General features: G+C 38.4%; 1 long non-coding RNA gene across 1 annotated transcript in view; it reads left to right on the forward strand.

Moving 5' to 3' along the window:
• The first annotated feature begins 519 nt into the window (after positions 1-519).
• Positions 520-22395, forward strand: part of LOC147378718 (uncharacterized) — a 60484-nt gene continuing 38608 nt past the window's right edge. The window contains exon 1 of the long non-coding RNA XR_015153101.1: positions 520-961. This is a non-coding gene — a long non-coding RNA (uncharacterized LOC147378718). The remainder of the gene's footprint in view (positions 962-22395) is intronic.

Below are 22395 nucleotides of genomic sequence, written 5' to 3' on the forward strand. Positions count from 1 at the left end.
CAAGCATCTTTTAATTTCATGGCTGCAGTCACCATCTGCAGTGATTTTGGAGCCCCCCAAAATAAAGTCTCTTACTGTTTCCCCATCTATTTGCCATAATGTGATGGGACTGGATGCCATGATCTTTTTTTTCTGAATGTTGAGTTTTAAGCCAACTTTTTCATTCTCCTCTTTCACTTTCATCAAGAGGCTCTTTAATTCTATTTTGCTTTCTGCCATAATGGTGGAGTCATCTGCTTATCTGAGGTTATTGATATTTCTCCAGGCAATCTTCATTCCAGCTTGTGCGTCATCCAGTCCAGCATTTCTCATAAATAAACAGGGTGATAGTATTCAGCTTTGACTTACTCTTTCCCCTATTTGGGACCCGTCTGTTGTTCCATGTCCAGTTCTAACTGTTGCTTCCTGACCTGCATGCAGATTTCTCAAGAGGCAGGTCATGTGGTCTAGTATTCCCACCTCTTGAAGAATTTTCCAAACTTTGTGATCCACATAGTCAAAGGCTTTGGTGTAGTCAATAAAGCAGAAGTAGATGTTTTTCTGGAACTCTCTTGCTTTTTCAGTGATCCAGTGGATGTTGGAAATTTGATCTCTGGTCCTCTGCCTTTTCTAAAATCAGCTTGAACATCTGGAAGTTCATGGTTCATCTACTGCTGAAGCCTGGCCTGGAGAATTTTGAGCATTTCTTTGCTAATGTGTGAGAGGAGTGGAATTGTGCAGTAGTTTGAGCATTCTTTGGCATTACTTTTCTTTGGGATTGGAATGAAAACTGACCTTTTCCAGTCCTGTGGCCACTGCTGAGTTTTCCAAATTTGTCAGCATATAGAGTGCAGCACTTTCACAGCATCATCTTGGAGGATTTGAAATAGCTCTACTGGAATTCCATCACCTCCACTAGCTTTTTTCGCAGTGATTCTTCTAAGGCCCACTTGACTTCACATTCCGGGATGTCTGGCCCGAGGTGAGTGACCATACCATTGTGATTATCCGGGTCATGGAGGTCTTTCTTGTGTAGTTCTTTTGTGTATTGTTGCCACCTCTTCTTGATATCTTCTGCCTCTGTTAGGTCCATACCATTTCTGTCTTTATCATGCCCATCTTTACATGAAATGTTCCCTTAGTATCTCTAATTTTCTTGAAGAGATCTATAGTTTTTCCCATTCTATTGTTTTCCTCTATTTCTTTGCATTGGTCACTGAGGAAGGCTTTTTTACCTTTCTTGTCTTTGGAGCTCTTCATTCAAATGGGAATATCTTGCCTTTTCTCCTTTGCCTTTAGCTTCTTTTCTTTTCTCAGCTATTTGTAAGGCCTCCTCAGACAATCATTTTGCCTTTTTGCATTTCTTTTTCTTGGGGATGGTCTTGATCACTGCCTCCTGTACAGTGTCATGAATCTCTGCCCCTAGTTCTTCAGGTACTCTGCCTATCAGATCAAATCTCTTGATTCTGTTTGTTATTTCCACTGTATAGTTGTAAGGGATTTGATTAAGGTCATACCTGAATGGTGTAGTGGTTTTCCCTGCTTTCTTCAATTTAAGTCTGAATTTGGCAATAAGGAGTTCATGTTCTGAGCCAGAGTCAGCTCCTGTCTTCTTTTTGCTGACTGTATAGAGCTTCTCCATCTTGGCTGCAAAGAATATAATCAGTCTGATTTCGGTATTGACCATCTGATGATGTCCATGTGTAGAGTCTTCTCTTGTGTTGTTGGAAGAGGGTGTTTGCCATGACCAGTCCATTCTTTTGGCAAAATTATGTTAACCTTTGCCCTGCTTCATTTTGTACTCCAATGCCGGATTTGCCTATGACTCCAGGTATCTCTTGACTTCCTACTTTTCCATTCCAGTCCCCTTTAATGAAAAGGACATCTTTTTTGGGTGTTCGTTCTAGAAGGTCTTGTAGGTTCTCATAGAACCATTCAACTTCAGCTTCTTCAGCATTACTGGTTGGGGCATAGACTTGGATTACTATGATATTGAATGCATTGCCTTGGAAATGAACAGAGATCATACTGTCATTTTTGAGAATACATCCACATACTGAATTCTGGACCCTTTTGTTGACTATGATGGCTACTCCATTTCTTCCAAGGGATTCTTGCTCGCAGTAGTAGATATAATGGTCATCTGAGTTAAATTCACCCATTCCAGTCCATTTAGTTCACTGATTCCTAGAATGTCGATGATCACTCTTGCCATTTCCTGTTTGACCACTTCCAATTTGCCTTGATTCATGGACCTAACATTCCAGGTTCTTATGCAATATTGTTTTTACAGCATTGGGCTTTATTTCCATCACCAGTCACATCCACCACTGGGTGCTGTTTTTCTTTTGGTTCCATCTCTTTATTCTTTCTGGAATTATTTCTCCACCATTCTCCAGTGGCATATTGGGCACCTACATACCTGGGGAGTTCATCTCTCAGTGTCCTATCTTTTCCCCTCTTCATACTGTTCATGGGGTTCTCAAGGCAAGAATACGGAAGTGTTTGCCATTCCCTTCTCCAGTGGACCACGCTTTGTCAGAACTCTCCACTATGACTCGTCCATCTTGGGTGGCCCTATACAGCATGACTCATAGTTTCATTGAATTAGACAAGGCTGTGGGCTATGTGATAAGTTTGATTAATTTTCTGTGATTGTGGTTTTCGTTTTGTCTGCCCTCTAATGGATAAGGATAAGAGGCTCATGGAAGCTTCCTGATAGGAGTGACTGAGCAGAAACTGGGTCTTTTTCTGATGGGCAGAGCCATGCTCAGTAAACCTTTAATCCAATTTTCTGTTGATGGGCGGGGCTGTGTTCCCTTCCTGTTGTTTGACCTGAGGCCGAACAGTCGAACAGTCGTGGAGGTAATGAAGATAATGGAGACCTCCTTCAAAGGGTTCTGTGCATGTACTGCCACACTCAGTGCTCCCAACCCTGCAGGCCCACCGCCAACCCACACCTCTGCTGGAGACTCTTGGACACTCATGGGCAATTCTAGGTCAGTCTCTTGTTGGGTCACTGTTCCTTTCTCCTGAGTCCTGGTGCACACAAGTTTTTGTCTGTGCCCTCCAAGAGTCTGTTTCCCCAGTCCTGTGTAAGTTCTGGTGGTTCTATGGTGGGGTTAATGGCAAGCTCCTCCAAGAGGGCTTATGCCATACCCAGGTCTGCTGCACCCAGAGCCCCTGGTTCAGTGGCAGGCCACTGCTGATCTGTACCTCTGCAGGAGACACTCAAACACTCAAAGGCAGGTCTGGCTCAGTCTCTGTGGGGCCTCATGGTGTGCACAAGGTTTTGTTTGACCCTTGGAGCATATCTGGTGGGTATGGGGTTTGATTCTGAACATGATTTCATCCCTCCTACCGTCTTGCTGGGGCTTCTTTGCCTTTGGACGTGGGGGATCTTTTTTTGGTGGGATCCAACATTCTTATGTTGATGGTTATTCAGCAGTGAGTTGTAATTTTGGAGTTCTCACCAGAGAAGATGAGTGCACATCCTTCTACTCCACCATCTTGTAGACAAGATATATGCTGTGATACCATTAAATACCTTAAAAATTGCTTTAAATATATTATATCATCTCTACTTTTATTCATCATGATTGAAATGGTTTTCATTTTAGAAAACACAGTATTCATTTACTGTAAAAGCATCGCTACAATAAAAAATTAATATGTAGTTACAGTAATTTTTTTTTCTGTGTAATTGAATCATGGAAAGAGAAAGTCTTGATGTAAATATTCAATTATATTGTTCATCCATTCATCACAATGAGACACTTTGACTGATAGAATAAGAGCCTGTTATTTGTATTGTATTTAATCTCTTATAAACAAAGAAGTCTATTGTAGAGATTTGGAAGTATTGAGGTTGGGAAAGCCAGTTGGTCAAATTTCAAGAGGCCAAAATGTTACACAAAGTAGACAACATTGGTGATTTCATCCTGGTTCAGCATAACAGATTCAGAGACTCAATCTTGTCAATACCCTACAATTAGTCAGACGTGTTGGATGACTCACACTGACTAAACTCACAAGAGACCAAAGTATATAAATCAGAAAGCCAGTGTATTATTTGACAATTGGAAATATAACAGATAACATAACCCAACACTCCTGTCTTTAGCCAGAGTGTTCTGTTTTACAAATAACCAGAAATGTGCTTGGTGCACATGGGAACATTATGAGTGACAAATTTGATCTGAGGGTTTAACAGAATTTCTACAATAGAAATAAATTCTACTCGACATTGCTTAGGTGGGCCAGTGCCAGTGTTTGTCTTTCAGGTCCTATTGGTGCTATACTCACAATTTATGAATTTGTTTTTCTTTCTATTTTTTAAAAATAAATTTACTCCTATTACTATCCAGTTTATTTTGGAACTTATTCAAATGATATTCTAAATTATGGTACATATAAAGACAAAAGTTGTATTTGACCACTGTAGGGGAAGATTTGCATTTACATAGTTCAACAACAACTATATTTACTCAGTGAAAACCTACTTGGGAAATCAGATTCTCCAAATGTTGTCAAAGATGTGTTCCTAGCTAGTCAAGTCCATAGGCTATCAGTAGCTATTTAAATGTGTCAGAATTGACAAAACTATCAAAAAATTATAAATAAAAGGAAAAGAAGTTCATATTATGTTGGAAAACAAATGTAACATGTAGTTTAGAAAACAGATATGACATATCTACTATAATTCCAAAGCATACATGACATTAAAACTTAAAGAGAAAACTCCAAAATTGTCAATCACATAAATATTTTGGTGTAAGATAAATCAGTCTTAAGCTACAACCAAAGGAATTTATTTACTTAAATGCCCAATAAAGGAGCTCATTATGATTGTCTTACTGAATGGAATCATCCTACAAAGAGCCACATTATGTGTGTGCCTATGTGTGTGGGGTGTGTGTGTGTGTGTGTGTTAGTCGCTCAGTCGTGTACAACTCTTTGCAACTCCATGGACTGTTGCCCACCAGGCTCTTCTGTCCATGGGATTCTCCAGGCAGGGATACTGGAGTGAGTAGCCATTCCCCTCTCCAGAAGATTTTCTAATACAGGGATCAAACCCACCCTACACTGCAGTCAGATACTTTACTGTCTGAGCCACCAGGAAAATGCAAAGAGCCACGTAGTTATGCTGTAACTATAGGCTTCCCTGGTGGCTCAATTGGTAAAGAATCTGCACGTAATGTGGGAAACCCTGGTTCGATGCCCAGGTAAGGACAATTCATTGGAGAAGGAAATGGCAAACTCCTCCAGTATTCTTGCCTGGAGCATTCCATGGATAGAGGAGCCTGGAAGTATCTACAGTCCATAGGATCTCAACGAGTCAGACATGGCTGAGTGACTAATATACACTCTAACTATAAGCAGTTGCTATTGTAAAATAATATCTAGTGTTAAATAATTTTTCTCGATTCGACAAACTGGTGGAAACTAGAAGAATGTATTTTGGAACCAGGTAAAATTGTTGGAAATTTTCTGCCTTCCCTTCTTCTAACCCTGACAAGTGGCTTGAGTAGGTAAACTTTAGAGAAGAGGAATCAATTCAGTTCAGTTCAGTCCCTTAGTCATGTCTGACTCTTTGCAACCCCATGGACTGCAGCACACCAGGCCTCCCTGTCCATCACCAACTCCCGGAGTTTATTTAAACTCATGTCCATTGAGTTGGTGATGCCATTCAACCATCACATCCTCTGTCGTCCCCTTCTCCTCTCACCTTCAATCTTTCCCAATCAGGGTCTTTTCAAATCAGCTTTTCAAGTCAGCTCTTCCCATCAGGTGGCCAAAGTATTGGAGTTTCAGCTTTAGCATCAGTCCTTCAAATGAATATTCAGGACCGATTTCCTGAATGAACCAGGATGGACTGGTTGGCTCTCCTTGCAGTCCAACGGACTCTCAAGAGTCTTTCCAACATCACAGTTCAAAAGCATCAATTCTTCGGTGCTCAGCTTTCTTTATAGTCCAACTCTCACATCCATACATGACCACTGGAAAAACCATAGCCTTGACTAGACAGACCTTTGTTGGCAGAGTAATATCACTACATTTTAATATGCTGTCTAGGGTGGTCATAACTTTTCTTCCAAGGAGTAAGCATCTTTTAATTTCATGGCTGCAATCACCATCTGCAGTGATTTTGGAGCCCCCCCCCCCAAAATAAAGTCTGACACTGTTTCCACTGTTTCCCCATCTATTTCCCATGAAGTGATGGGAACAGATGCCATGATCTTTGTTTTCTGAACGTTGAGTTTTAAGACAACTTTTTCACTCTCCTCTTTCACTTTCATCAAGAGGTTTTTTAGTTCCTCTTCACTTTCTGCCATAAGGGTGGTGTCATCTGCATATCTGAGGTTATTGATATTTCTCCCGGCAATCTTGATTCCAGCCTGTGCTTCTTCCAGCCCAGCGTTTCTCATGATGTACTCTGCATATAAGTTAAATAAGCAGGGTGACAATATACAGCCTTGACATACTCCTTTTCCTATTTGGAACCAGTCTGTTATTCCATATCCAGTTCTAACTGTTACTTCCTGACCTGCATATAGGTTTCTCAAGAGGCAGGTCAGGTGCTCTGGTATTTCCATCTTTTTCAGAATTTTCCACAGTTTATTGTGATCCACACAGTCAAAGGCTTTGGCATAGTCAATAAAGCAGAAAAAGATGTTTTTCTGGAACTCTCTTGCTTTTTCAATGATCCAGCGTATGTTGGCAATTTGATCTCTGGTTCCTCTGCCTTTCCTAAAATCAGCTTGAACATCTGGAATTTCATGGTTAATGTATAGCTAAAGTCTGGCTTGGAGAATTTTGAGCATTACTGTACTAGCGTGTGAGATGAGTGCAATTGTGTGGTAGTTTGAGCATTCTTTGGCATTGCCTTTCTTTGGGATTGGAATGAAAACTGACCTTTTCCAGTCCTGTGGCCACTGCTGAGTTTTCCAAATGTGCTGGCATATTGAGTGCAGCCCTTTCACAGCATCATCTTTCAGGATTTGAAATAGCTCCACTGGAATTCCATCACCTCCACTAGCTTTTTACTAGTGATGCTTTCTAAGGCCCACTTGACCTCACATTCTGAATATATGCACTGAAAAAAAGGGTAGAATTCATTTATTCATGTTAAAATTTACACCCATAAAAGGATATTTGCCTGTACTGAAGTCTGCTTTTTTCTATATACTATGTTTTACAGGTCAGTGAAAAATAACCTATTTTTCCCCTGTGGAAAGGTCAATGAAGCCATCTTAATTTGTTTTATTAATGCCACTGGTTTACTCTTATAGATTATATTATTTTACATTTTATACATGAAAATGTGAAATATACCTTTTAAAAATACATATAAGATAATTTTTAGGTTTATTTCAAGAGTTATGTTGTATAATTTGTAAGCTGAATCATCAGTGCCTGGCTAGTTCTTGTCTTTTAAATCTAAGATTATCTTAAATTAAGCATTTGACTCACAACTTTCTCTGCTCCAAGTTTTGCCATCTCCTTGGCTAACATTCGAGTCCATGTGGATGACCCATCTGGCTTTTGCTCAGGTCCTTGATTTCCACATCTTCAGTGACCTTTACTTCCACAGCACTGCAGCCAACCATTCCCTCAACCACATCCAGGACCTTTTCAATCACTCAATTACTTCCCCTTTAAAATGCTAAAATCAAACAACCAGGTCTCAACCTCATGTATTTATAGCTCACTCGTTCTCAGCCCAGACTATATATTAGAGAAACCTGAAAGATCCTGATGCCCAGGTGAGGCCATATCCCAGATTAATTCAATCAGAATTTCTGGACTTTCTGGAGGTGTAATAGAAAAAGCTGCTGCTGCTGCTGCTGCTAAGTCGCGTCAGTCGTGTCCGACTCTGTGAGACCCCATAGACAGTAGCCCACCAGGTTCTCCTGTCCCTGGGATTCTCCAGGCAAGAACACTGGAGTGGGTTGCCATTTCCTTCTCCAAATAGAAAAAGCAGTAGATCTTAAAGTTCCTCAGGTTACTAATATACCTCCAAGATTGAGAACCACAGTTTTAACACTTCCATTTTGTTGCTCACTATACCTGTTTGTGAAACATTGGTCCCGCAGCTGTTGCCAATCCACATTTCTCTTGTTTTTGCTCCTCTGCCTTTGTTTCATTCCCCAGCAGGCTGTCAATCCTGGACCAACCTGATAGTCTCCTGCCTGGACATGTAGGTGGACGGCTGAGCACTGGTGGAAAAGAATCAAGTCATGTCACAGGACAGGGTCTTTCTTTTCAGTTGCCCCTAGGATCTCAGTCTGAGAAGGCAATGGCACCCCACTCCAGTACTCTTGCCTGGAAAATCCCATGGGTGGAGGAGCATGGTAGGCTGCAGTCCATGAGGTCACTAGGAGTTGGACACGACTGAGCAACTTCACTTTCACTTTTTACTTTCATGCATTGGAGAAGGAAATGGCTGCCCACTCCAGTGTTCTTGCCTGGAGGATCCCAGGGATGGGGGAGCCTGGTGGGCTGCCGTCTATGGGGTCACACAGAGTCAGACACGACTGAAGTGACTTTGCAGCAGCAGCAGCAGCAGGATCTCAATGATGCCAGACGAGCCTCATTTTGCCAGTTATTTTATGCTCCCTTTCTCCACAATATGTAAAATATGTCTCACTTTTCTTAAACTACAAACTATATGGAATTATGAGTTCAAACTAACTTCATTTCTCCTGAAATATCAAGCATTCTCATTTTTTCCCCTTCATCTTTCTTGTTTATTGTTTTGTATCTCACAAATGGTATTTTCATTTAATTGGCAGAAATACAAACATCTCCGGGGAATCCTTCTTGTTTCTCTCCCTCCTTATATCAAAATCCCCCAATCATGTGGCTTACATATTTTAAAATTTGTTCTGTTTCTCAGTATTGCTACTGTTATAACCTTACACTGGGTAAGCATGTACGGTTTTCTTGGATGCTGAAACAGACTCAAATCTGGTCTCTTTCCAAGCAGTTGTCTAGTGTGAGATGCCTAAATGTCTAGCAGTTCATCGGTCTTACCGTTAGAATATATTCCACATTTCAGAACTTAAAGGCCTTCCCAAATCTGTCCTTCATCTTTCTCTGCTGCCTCATATCATACATTTTACAAAATCCTATTGCTTATAAAACTTAAACATTTATCCAGTTTTCAGTGCTGTTCCCTCTGCTTGGAACGTTTTTTCTTCTTCTCTTTCACTGGCTCAGCTTGACATTATTTACCCTGGGAAGTTTTCTCTCACTCTGTCTGGGACTAGTGGCCTCTCTACTTTGTTTCATTCTTCCTTAATCTTTTACCTCTATCATAGCTCTTATGCATTGCTTTGAAACTAGTTTTTCCCTTTATGTTCATTTCCCAAGAAACTGTAAGGACAGGGACCATAATAGATTTTAATATAATGTAACATAAAATAATATAATATAGGTTTTCATCATCATAATAAATAATTGGCCAAATTCAAGGGAATATTCAAATACTTTTAATGATATATAAAAAGCCTGGCTAGAACTCCACAGAATTTCATAGTATAATAAAACACTCAATAGAGGACTATAAATAATAATAATGAAAATCCTGGAACTCAAGTGAAAATTACTTTGGTGGTGGTTTAGCCACCAAGTCCTATCTGACTCTTGCAACCCCTTGGACTATAGCCTGCCAGGCTCCTCTGTCCATGGGAAGAATACTAGAGTGGGTTGCCATTTCCTTCTCCAGGGCATCTTTCCAACCCAGGAATTGAACTCGGGTCTCCTGCACTACAGGCAGATTCTTTACCAACTGAGCTACAAGGGAAGCCTGAAAATTAGTTTAGTGATCTCACATTCATGTTTAGTTTTGAGATCTTTTTCCATATTTAATCTACAGAGCATGATCTGCAACTCACCCAGATGATCACTAGACAGAGAGAGAGAAGACAGCAAAGTTTATTTGAGATCTGAAAATCACCTGAAAAAATCCTCTGGGTCAAACCACGTCCTTATTTGCTAAATGTAAGCAATAAAGAGTTTGGAGCTAGATAAACCTGTATGTGAAACTTGGATCCACTATCAACCAATTGGATGAATTACTTAAATCTTAGTTTTTTCATCTGTAAGATAATTAAGCTTGCATTACGGGGATGTCATGAAGGTTAAATTTAAAAAAATATATATATATATATAAATGCCCAATATAGTACCTGCTAAAGCAGATACTTGCTCCATGCTTTTATTTTTACAACGGTGCCTCAAATACTATATTATTTTGGATTAAAGGATTATATCTCTAGGAATTCCCAGTTAAATGTAAATATAGGATATGAGGTAAACATTTTAGCTTCAATTAATGTATGTGTGTGTGTGTACTTACATATTCACCTCTGAGGTGGTAGGATACTGAGAATTAAACACTAAAGAAATGGATAGAGTACTTTATGGGCTTCTGACATGTATGAGGGATGATGTGATAAGTATGAAATGTAGGACACTGATTCAGGGAAGGTTTAAACATATTTTAGTCTTGCTGCTGCCAAGTCCCTTCAGTCGTGTCCGACTCCATGCGACCTCATGGACTGCAGCCTACAAGGCTTCTCTGTCCATGGGATTATTCAGGCAAGAACACTGGAGTGGGTTGCCATTTCCTTCTCCAATTTTAGTCCTAGCCCCATAGAAAACTTTGGTTTCTTAGAAAGAAGCAAAATAAAGACTCAGTGCTGAGGCTTAGGAGCAATGCTGTTGGACAGGGAAGAGTATATCTAGATAATCCTCAACCTCCTTACATTAATTTTATTAATTTTTATTGAGGTATAGTTGATCCACAATGTGTTACTTCAAGTGTATAGCAAAGTGAATCTGTTACATACCTGTATCTATCTATCTGTGTATCTACCCAATCTTTTTTAGAGTCTTTTCCCATATAGGCTATTACACAGAACTGTATTGTATTGAGTAAAATTCTCTGTGCTATACAGTAGGTCTGTACTGGTTGTTGATTCTATATCCATTGTAGTTCAGTTGCTACGTCGTGTCTGACTCTTTGCAACCCCATGGACTGTAGCACACCAGGCTCCTCTGGCCTCCATTATTTCCTGGAGTTTGCTCAAATTCATGTCCACTGAGTCGGTGATGCTATTTAACCATCTCAGGCACTGCTGCCCCTTCTCCTTTTGTCTTTGATCTTTCCCAGCATCAGAGTTTTTCCAGTGAGTCAGCTTTTCACATCAGGGGGCCAAAGTATTGGAGCTTCAGCATCAGTTCTTCCAATGAATATTCATGATTGATTTCCATTAGGATTGACTGGTTTGATCTTCTTGTAGTCAAAGAGACCCTCAAGAGTTTTCTCCAACACCATGATTTGAAAGCATCAATTCTTCAGCACTCAGCCTTCCTTAGGGTCCAACTTTCATATCCATACCTGACTACTGGAGAAACCATAGCTTTGACTATATGACGTTTGTCGGCAAAGTGATGTCTCTGTTTTTTAGCATGCTGTCTTGGTTTGTCATAGCTTTGCTTCCAAGGAGCAAGCATCTTTCAATTTTGTGACTCCTATCACTGTCACAAGCAGTGATCTGGAGCCCAAGAAAATAAAATCTGTCACTGCTTCCACTTTTTTCCCTTCTGTTTGCCATGAAGTGATGGGACTAGATGCCAGGACTTTTGTTTTTCTGATGTTGAGTTTTAAGCCAGCCTTTTCACTCTCTTCTTTCACTCTTGTCAAGAGTTTAGTTCCTCTTTACTTTCTGCCTTTAGAGTGGTATCCCCTGGCAGTTTTGATTCCAGTTTATGATTCATCCAGCCTGGCATTTCACATGATGTGCATACACGTGTGTGTGTGCGCAAACGTGTGTGTGTGTTAGTAGCTTCGGTTGTGTCCAACTCTTTGCAATCCTATGGACTGTAGCCCAGCAGACTCCTCTGTCCATGGGATTCTCGAGGCAAGAATACTGGAGTGGGTTCCCATGTCCTCCTCCAGGGTATCTTCCTGACCCAGGGATCGAATCTGCATCTCTTAAGTCTCCTGCATTGGCAGATGGGTTCTTTCCACTAGTGCCATCTGGGAAGCCCATGATGTACTCTGCATAAAAGGTAAATATGCAAGGTGACAATATACAGCCTTGTCGTATTCCTTTCCCAATTTTGAACCAGGCCATTGTTCCATGTCCAGTTCTGACTGTTGCTTCTTGACCCACATACAGGTTTTCAGGAGACAGGTAAGGAGGTCTGGTACTCCCATCTCTTTAAGAATTTTCCAGTTTGTTGTGATCCACACAGTCAAAGGCTTTAGCATACTCAATGAAGCAGAAGCAGATGTTTTTCTGGAACTCCCTTGCTTTCTCCACAGTAGTGTGTATATGTTAACTTCCTTAAATTTTTTTTTTTTTTTACACTTTACAAATTGTATTAGTTTTGCCAAATATCAAAATGAATCTGCCACAGGTATACATGTGTTCCCCATCCTGAACCCTCCTCCCTCCTCCCTCCCCATACCATCCCTCTGGGTCGTCCTAGTGCACCAGCCCCAAGCATCCAGTATTGTGTATCGAACCTGGACTGGCAACTCGTTTCATACATGATATTATACATGTTTCAATGCCATTCTCCCAAATCTTCCCACCCTCTCCCACTCCCACAGAGTCCATGAGACTGATCTATACATCAGTGTCTCTTTTGCTGTCTCGTACACAGGGTTATTGTTAGCATCTTTCTAAATTCCATATATATGCGTTAGTATACTGTATTGGTGTTTTTCTTTCTGGCTTACTTCACTCTGTATAATAGGCTCCAGTTTCATCCACCTCATTAGAACTGATTCAAATATATTCTTTTTAATGGCTGAGTAATACTCCATTGTGTATATGTACCACAGCTTTCTTATCCATTCATCTGCTGACGGGCATCTAGGTTGCTTCCATGTCCTGGCTATTATAAACAGTGCTGTGATGAACATTGGGGTACACGTGTCTCTTTCCCTTCTGGTTTCCTCAGTGTGTATGCCCAGCAGTGGGATTACTGGATCATAAGGCAGTTCTATTTCCAGTTTTTTAAGGAATCTCCACACTGTTCTCCATAGTGGCTGTACTAGTTTGCATTCCCACCAACAGTGTAAGAGGGTTCCCTTTTCTCCACACCCTCTCCAGCATTTATTGCTTGTAGACTTTTGGATCGCACCCACCTCCCAGAATACTGGAAATAAAAGCAAAAATAAAAAAATGGGACCTAATTAAACTTAAAAGCTTCTGCACATCAAAGGAAACTATTAGCAAGGTGAAAAGACAGCCTTCAGAATGGGAGAAAATAATAGCAAATGAAGCAACTGACAAGCAACTAATCTCAAAAATATATAAGCAACTCCTACAGCTCAACTCCAGAAAAATAAATGACCCAATCAAAAAATGGGCCAACGAACTAAATAGACATTTCTCCAAAGAAGACATACAGATGGCTAACAAACACATGAAAAGATGCTCAACATCACTCATTATCAGAGAAATGCAAATCAAAACCACTATGAGGTACCATTTCACACCAGTCAGAATGGCTGCGATCCAAAAGTCTACAAACTTCCTTAAATTTTAACTTAGATGGTTTTAGCTGGTTTGTCTCAGTTGGCCTTTGAGAACCTGAAAGGAAACAGATTGAAGCTGCAGGTCTCTGTATCGTGGAACACTTCTGTGAGTCTGGGCCCTTTGATAGTTTTGTGACAATGATCTTTTCTCCTGCCCCCTTTCTTTGGGGATATCAAAGTACATATATCTGTGGAAATGACTCACTAAAAATGTGGGCCTTGGCTACAGGTCATTTCTAGTTAAATCCATCTGAAGAATTGTGTTGCCTCCTTTTTATCTTGCACCCTTATATCAAGAAATTTAGATATTTAAAAATATGCATCTTGAAAGGAAAAAGAGGAAACACAAAAGTAAATTTTTGATATTTTTATTGCTACAATGAGTTTGTCTTTCAATGAATTCTTTTTAGATGTGTAGGTATTGATATTACATGAGTTCTAAGAAATAGTTATAATCTAGCTAGGTTTGGGAAATTTCATTAAAATCCTTATTGACAATAAGGACCTACTATATAGCACAGAGAACTACATTTGATATCTAAATAACCTATAATGGAAAATAATTTGAAAAGAGAATATGTATATATATATATATATATATGTACACACACACACACATACACACACACACACACATGTATAGGGCTTCCTTGGTGGCTCAGCTGGTAAAGAACCTACCTGCCAATGCAGGAGACACAAGAGAAGCAGGTTTGATCCCTGGGTTGGGAAGATCCCTTGGAGGAGGGTATGGAAACCCACTCCAGTATTGTTGCCTAGGAAATCTCATGGATAGAGGAGCCTGGCAGGCTACAGTCCGTGGGATCACAGAGTTGGACACCACTGAACTCACATGCATGCATACATATACATGTATAACTGAATCACTTTGCTCTATATCTGAAATTAAAACAACACTGTAAATCAACTATAAGTTTTTTTTTTTTTTTAATTCCTGTTGAAACTCCTATGTAACATTTACATTTCATTTATCTGTCACCAGAGGGAGTAAGAACTCTGCTAAATGTTACATATTTTCAAATTTTTCCAAGAACAGTTGTATGAAAAGTATCCCCTTGAGTTATGATAAAATGATTTCTCTTTTCCCTAATCCATCTAGGAACTCCTTTATTAGGTGTGATTTTGAACTGATATATCTGAATTATATAAGCTAATTCATAAAAATATTAGAATCTATAAAAGATAATTTTGTAAACAGTCTGAAAAGGTCTGAATGCAATTTTTATACTATTTGACTAATATGCCTAAGTTAGTCATCATGTTTGCAACATTTAAGAAATTGTAAACAAAGCTGTGACTTATTAATAGTGGTGCAATATAATAATGAAATATATTGCAAAAGTGAAAAATAATATTGAGGAAAATCTGAACTTTCTTTCCTAGAATGTCTGTAACCTATGACAATTTTCTGTTTTCTCATCTGTTTTCATTGCTTTTAAAAAAATGCTGTGTACTAAGACTCTTGAGAGTCCCTTGGACTGCAAGGAGATCCAACCAGTCCATTCCGAAGGAGATCAGCCCTGGGATTTCTTTGGAGGGAATGATACTGAAGCTGAAACTCCAGTACTTTGGCCACCTCATGAGAAGAGTTGACTCATTGGAAAAGACTCTGATGCTGGGAGGGATGGGGGGCAGGAGGAGAAGGGGACGACAGAAGATGAAATGGCTGGATGGCATCACTGACTCCATGGATGTGAGTCTGAGTGAACTTGGGAGTTGGTGATGGACAGGGAGGCCTGGCGTGCTGCGATTCATGGGGTCGCGAAGAGTTGGACACGACTGAGCGACTGAACTGAACTGAATGTACACTCAGTCATTTCATGTACCTTGATACTCCACAGATTATTAGGTAGTTTTTGGAGTAAAAGCTTAAAACGTCTCCCATGAATAGTGCAACATTGCTGAACTTGAAAAAGTTTTTAACAAAATAAAAGTTTGCACAGTCTCCTTTTCAGAGTTTAGGTTTTAAAAAAAGTCACATGGATGTTTGTCTTATGTTCTTTGATAGAATGAATATAATTTCCCTTGAAATTATTGCTTCTTCTTGCTTAGGTATAAAGTAAAAATACCTAAGTATCTAGTAGCTATTTAAGGAAAGATCTCCCAAACTTAATATTGAATGAGTCATATATATGCTCTGTTTTATGAGTATAGGATATAAATTATGAAAAAGTGATGCTACCTTTTTTTTAGGTTTATTATAAACTATAGATTTCCCCCCACTCAACTAGAAATTCTTAAGAGGCTAACACATGGAGAGTAAAATATAGTGTGTTAATCTCTCAGTCATCTCTGACTCTGTGATCCCAAGGGGTAGAGCTCACCAGGCTCCTCTGTCCATGGGGTTTTCCCAGCAAGAATACAGGAGAGTGTTGCCACTGCTTTCCCTAGGGGATCTTCTCCACCCAGGGACCTAACATGGGTCTCCTGGACCATCTGAGTCAACGGGGCATCTAGGATAACACATAGAGAGCAAGATATTCACTAATATGAAATAAATTATGTGGCATAATATATTAATCCTTTCTTATTTTTTTGATTAAACATACAGACATTAAATGGCCTAGAAATTTTGTTTGTTGGAATATGTGTAAAAATTATTCAGTAAAAATGCAAGCCTTGGCTACAAGTCATTTCTTGTAAATCCATCTGAAAATTTTGCTGCTTATGTTTTATCTTTAAACTTTAGTTTTGCAGCAGGAACTATGATCTTCAAAAGAAGCACTTGTTATTGTTTGTAATGCCTTAGCTATGACACATGTCAGCGAACTCAGTGCAAACTTCTGGGAATCCTGAGAAACACAGTGCTTCCCCACTCCACCCACTACTCCTGGTTTCCCACAGTTTTTTTTTTTTTTCTTTCTTTCCCCTCATGTGGCTTAAATTGATGAGAGTGTGAATACTAAGGATCATTTGTAATAAAAACTCAAAAGGAATGACTTTAAACATATAACCTCAGAGCAGTTAGATCACACTTATTTTACATGGAAAAATGCAAGTATACTTTTATCTTAATAGCACAATTCTAAAGCCTCATGTTACTTAGTGAGTTACTGATGTACTAAAATCATCTTCTGGAGAGGATTTCATTACTTATACTATGTTATAAATGTAGGATAGAATACCTATATAGAGAGAGTAGCTATAGCACTTAGACTTTGTTATGTCTATAATTTTTGTTATTAAACTTGTAAATAACAAAGTTTGAGGTTAAAGAATATATGAGAATTTACCTCATGCAAGGCAAGAAAATTTTACAAAGAAAAGTATAAATGTAAATTCAATTTAATTTGAATTCAACAATTTATCCCATTTTTCAATTGTCAAAGAGGCATATTTGAACACCTACCTTTGCTTAATCATTTTAACCCAGTTTATTTAAGAGAAATTCAAGCTGATTTACATAAATATAAGTAATAGAAGAGAAAATCATTTGAAGTTAGTAGAAGAGAAGAAGCAAGGAAGCAAAAATAAGATGGAAAAATGAATTGAATATTTTATAGAAAATAAATGTCCTGGCATTTTATACAGTTGTTATTAGAGATTATAAATTGCTTTTTCATTTTCTAATAGCCAATGAGAAAGAAAGAAACAAAACAGAAAATTTTATTCCTTTAAGATAGAAATAACCCAATTTCTCTAGAAAAGCACAACTATTTATGATATTGAGAGCAAACAGTATTTCTCCTTTGGGTTCTCACCTTGTAAATTAATTAAATAAAACCCCCCAACAACATGTTTACAGTGAATTTCTACTCTCTTGCAGTCTCATACTAAGCACTAGGGATTCAAAGATGATTTGACTCAGTTCATGCTCTCAAGGGACTTGTGATCTAGCTAAGGGGATAGACACATAAATACATAATTAAAATACAACACGGTAAGTTTTATGATACAGGTAAAAGTATTGCCAGAGAAAATATCTTCAATGAAGAATGAAATTTTTTTGTTCTTATTCAATAATATACAATGAGAAAAAGCTTTTTCTTCCCATGTGTAATATTTAATTCTACAGCTACATGCCCTCATTGCTTTATTCTTGAACTAGTATCATAGTCTGCTGACCTTGCCACCTTCAAACTATTTCCTGTATTGCTTCTAGATATTCACTGGACTAAAGCTCATAAATGATTTGTGATTTAAAATTTGTTGCCAAATAAATTTCAAACTTTTACCTTGTTAATTCTTTATATGATCAGACCACAAATAATACCCCCATAAAGTATTAACTTTGTTGAGAGTATTCAGTTCAGTTCAGTTCAGTCGCTCAGTCGTATCCGACTCTGCGACCCCATGAATCGCAGCACGCCAGGCCTCCCTGTCCATCACCAACTCCTGGAGTTCACTCAGACTCACATCCATTGAGTCAGTGATGCTATCCAGCCATCTCATTCTCTGTTGTCCCCTTCTCCTCCTGCCCCCAATCCCTCCCAGCATCAGGGTCTTTTCCAATGAGCAACTCTTCGCATGACGTGGCCAAAGTATTGGAGTTTCAGATTCAGCATCAGTCCTTCCAATGAACACCCAGGGCTGATCTCCTTCAGAATGGACTGGTTGGATCTCCTTGCAGTCCAACGGACTCTCAAGAGTCTTCTCCAACACCACAGTTCAAAAGCATCAATTCTTCGGCGCTCAGCCTTCTTCACAGTCCAATTCTCACATCCATACATGACCACTGGAAAAACCATAGCTTTGACTAGATGGACCTTTTTTGGCAAAGTAATGTCTCTGCTTTTGAATATGCTATCTAGGTTGGTCATAACTCTCCTTCCAATGAGTAAGGAAAGTTAATTTTAATTTTAATTAAAAAATTTTAAATTCATAGCTTTTAATTTCATAGCTGCAATCACCATCTGCAGTGCTTGAGAGTATAAATAACTTCAAAAGATAGGTTTTGTATTTTTTCTGTTTCTTGTTGACTCCCACTGCATGGTATGTGATATGTGCTTGAATATATTTGTGAAAAGCAATGGATAAATGAATTCAGCTGGTTGAACAATGCAATGACTTTTTTAGTCTTTCTGTTATTAAGCATGTTAAAAATATCAAAATGCCCTTATGTTTTTAAATTTTCTATTACAAAAATGTCTATTAAGTTTATAGTGAAATTCCCTTACTAATATTATATTTTGTGACTACTTATGAAAGAAATTCATATTTAGATTTACTAGAAAAATTATATATTCTTTCACATATAAAAATACACTATAAGGTCCGTCATTTCTATGCCTATAACTATAGTGTGTTTGTAAGTACGTATGTATACAGACATTTTAAATATTATCAGCTTACTGTAAAATTAAGAGACTTCAGAATGATTTCAAACTCAGATCAATATTATTCTATGTATATCTTAATTTGTGTCTAAGTTAAACAATGGTTAGCAACTTGAAGATTTTTAGCACAGCAGCCAAGTAAAGATCACATCCATATATTTGATACATAAGACATTAAATATTGAATAACAGCAGTAATTTAATGCATTGTCTTTATTTTATAGCCCTTTTAAAACAATCATCTCCTTTTAAATGATATTAACCTCATAGATAGATTATTCAAGGAATACTGACCAAAACAGAAATAGTAAACCTTTACTTCACAGTTGGCTGTGATTAATTAAAGACTAGAGACCTATTTTCTGAAGCTGTTAAATCAGAATTCATGGATTTAACTGTGCTTTGTATTAGCAAGCTGTGATTTTGTGAAGAAACAAATTTTGTGAATTTTAGCTGATTTCTAACATTGATTAAGTGTTATATATGTGACATTTGGATTAGAATTACTCATTCATTACCTAACAACTATTGTGCACCTTCTGTGCGCTTGGCATGAGACAAGTGCTGGGAATAGGTACACGATTTATGATTTCATGTCATCTTCAGGTCAAGTATAAGGATTTCTCACAGGGTGTTTTGGGAGCCCAGATGAAGGGAGGAGGACTGGGGAACGATTCTAGGAAAAGCCAGTGTTCCAGCTGCTTAGGAAGTATAGGAGGTCACCAAAGAAGAGAGGGAAAGAACCATGGGGTAGAACAGCTTGGATTGGGTAGGGGAATTAGATGCCCTTTGACCTTGCTAGAGAACACACTGCTAAATGAGTGTCAGTAATGAGACAATGGTCATTTATTTATGTATTTATTTACTCAACAAAGTATTTAACTGAAATTTATTATTTAGTTTGTTATTGAGTGATGTTGATTATTCATCAGGAACTGCTGGGGATACCACGGAGAGCAAGATATACACAGTTTCTGCCATCATGGAGAGTCCTATCATGACTCTGGGATTAGATCATGGACGACTCTAGTGGGAAATTAGAGAGGCTGTAATTTATCTTGTCAGCAATGGGAAGCTGTTCACGTAAGTTTAGTCAGGAGTGTGAGTGGGTCAGACTTGTGTTTTAGATGAATTACTGTGGTACTGTGTAAAGTGGGCCTATTCAGAGGAAAAAATATTTACTTATGGGGCCACTGCTGTAATACAGTTAAGATGTGATAAAGACATTAACTTGGGCTTCCCTCATATCGCAGTCGGTAAAGAATCTGTCTGCAACACAGGAGACCCGGCTTCAATTCCTGGGTTGGAAAGATCTCCTGGGGAAGGAAATGGCAACCCACTCCAGTATTCTTGCCTGGAGAATCCCATGGACAGAGCAGCCTGGCAGGCTACAACCCATGGGGTCGCAAGAGTCGGACACGACTTAGCAACTAAACCACCACCAAAGACATTACCCAAGACAGTGGAAATCATGAGAGTTAGAGAGTAACCTATTTGGGAATTAGGATATAAAATGATAAACTGATGACTGCTTGGTGGGAGGTATGACGGAGAGGGAGGAGTTGATGACTCCTTTGTGTTTCTACCTTTTTTGATTAAATGGATTGATGATATCATCACCAACCAAGAATAGGAGAATTCAGTTTAGAAAATAAACAAAAAATTTTTTCCTGATAGTAAACCTCTGAAATTCAAAAGAATAGTCTGAAATCTATATAATATTTGTGATTTTCAAACTGAATATTTTTGACATTTTTACTTTTCTTCTCTAACCAATGTGGAATAAAATGGTGAACATTGTATAAGAATAAACATAAGAGATTATTGGAGTGCTTAGACCTTCTATCACCACCCATAAACATCCATGAAATTATTTAACTGGGCCTTCAAAACAAATATCTGCTATCACATTGTAATTTGTTTATTGTATGTGAATTTTGCATTAAAATCATAAGACAATAATATTTAGTTCCTTTTAAATGGCAAAAAAATGGAGAGAAAAAAATGTATTTTTAGCTTAAGAAAGTGACACAGTTGGAATAAGAATCCAAGTGGTTTCTGCTTCACTGCTTTTTCCAAACAAAATTTCCTGCGTTACTACCTCATAAACTGCATATCTCCATTTCACATAATTTTTAATTAAGCTTTATAGCCAAGTTGGCACTTGTAATCCTTATATTCTGATAAGTGACATGGAATTGTCTAAAGTCCAATCCTGTTTTTTAATGACGTTAGTCTAAAACTTGAAACCTTATGCAGCTCTTCTAGTAGTTATTCTTTTAATCTATAATTAACCTGTTTCCATAGGAGAATTTATTTATATACTGTTCATACAATAACTTATTACTCTGGGTATCTTCTATTACATAAAATACTTTGAAATGTTTTTAATCCTTGAAAGAGTCCTAATAGTCTGGTTGCAGTTACTTAATAGAGTCAGGAGTTTAAATTTGAGATTGTAGTTACACATCCATCTTCCATATCTTGCTTCCTATCACAGAAATTTTTTTGAACGGGTTCCTGGTGCTATTTCTGCCATTTGCTTACATATATTCTGTTCCAAGAGGGCACACCCTGTGAGTGTGGGAATAAAACTTGTCTGGGCAGAGACTCCAGTGCTGCAATTATCTTACATGAAGCTATTGGCTTGCTTGATTTCTCCAGAGAGTTTGGTAATGTAGCTGAAGAATACTCCTTCTTCTGCTCTGCTCTCAGCCATGGTTGTTTTTTCAATGCTCCATTTTCCATCTTAGTGAAATTAGCTCACCTCTAACCTTGAATAACATGAGCCTTCTAATTCCGACCCATGGCTGAAATCAACTTCGGAAAGACTTTATAATAAGAATTTTAGAAGGGAAGTTGTGCTTTTCAAAACTGCCTTGTCAATTGGAGTGCTTCTGAAACTTCAAAATTCAAATTGTTACTACCAGAGAATACTTTTTTACCTTGTTACATTATAGAAAAGGGAAAACATTTGCTAACACAGAACTAATCTATATTTTTATTTATGTTTTTCATTTAAATTATTAAGGTTTAATTGAATGGAACTAACTGGACATGATTTTAATGCTGCGCATGCATGACTACTAAGCTTTTAGGGCTAGGTGAGTGTATCATAAGCGATTCCCAAATTGTCCATTTTTGGCATTCAATAAAATGCAAAATTATCAGTGCCTAGTATTGGAGCTTGGAGAAGGAAATGGCAACCCACTCCAGTGTTCTTGCCTGGAGAATCCCAGGGACGGGGGAGCCTGATGGGCTGCCGTCTATGGGGTCGCACAGAGTCGGACACGACTGAAACGACAGCAGCAGTATTGGAGCTAAAAAGCAAGACTGAATTATTACTATGACAGTAAGCACAGATGCTGGCTGCAGGTTCACTGTGTCCAAGTACCTGTACTATCTCCTTTAATCCTCAAATATGGCAATATTATGGTAGAGAGGCGGTATAAATTCATATTTAATTGATGAGCTCTGGAGGCAGGTTGTTTGAATTCTGACTCTGCAATTTTTAAGCCATGTGACCTTGGTCAAGTTACCTAACCTTTCTGTGCTTTAGTT

This window comes from Bos grunniens, chromosome 2, assembly GCF_055505025.1.
Source record: "Bos grunniens cultivar Pamir isolate PY7600 chromosome 2, Bosgru_T2T1.0, whole genome shotgun sequence".
Taxonomy (NCBI): Eukaryota; Metazoa; Chordata; class Mammalia; order Artiodactyla; family Bovidae; genus Bos; species Bos grunniens.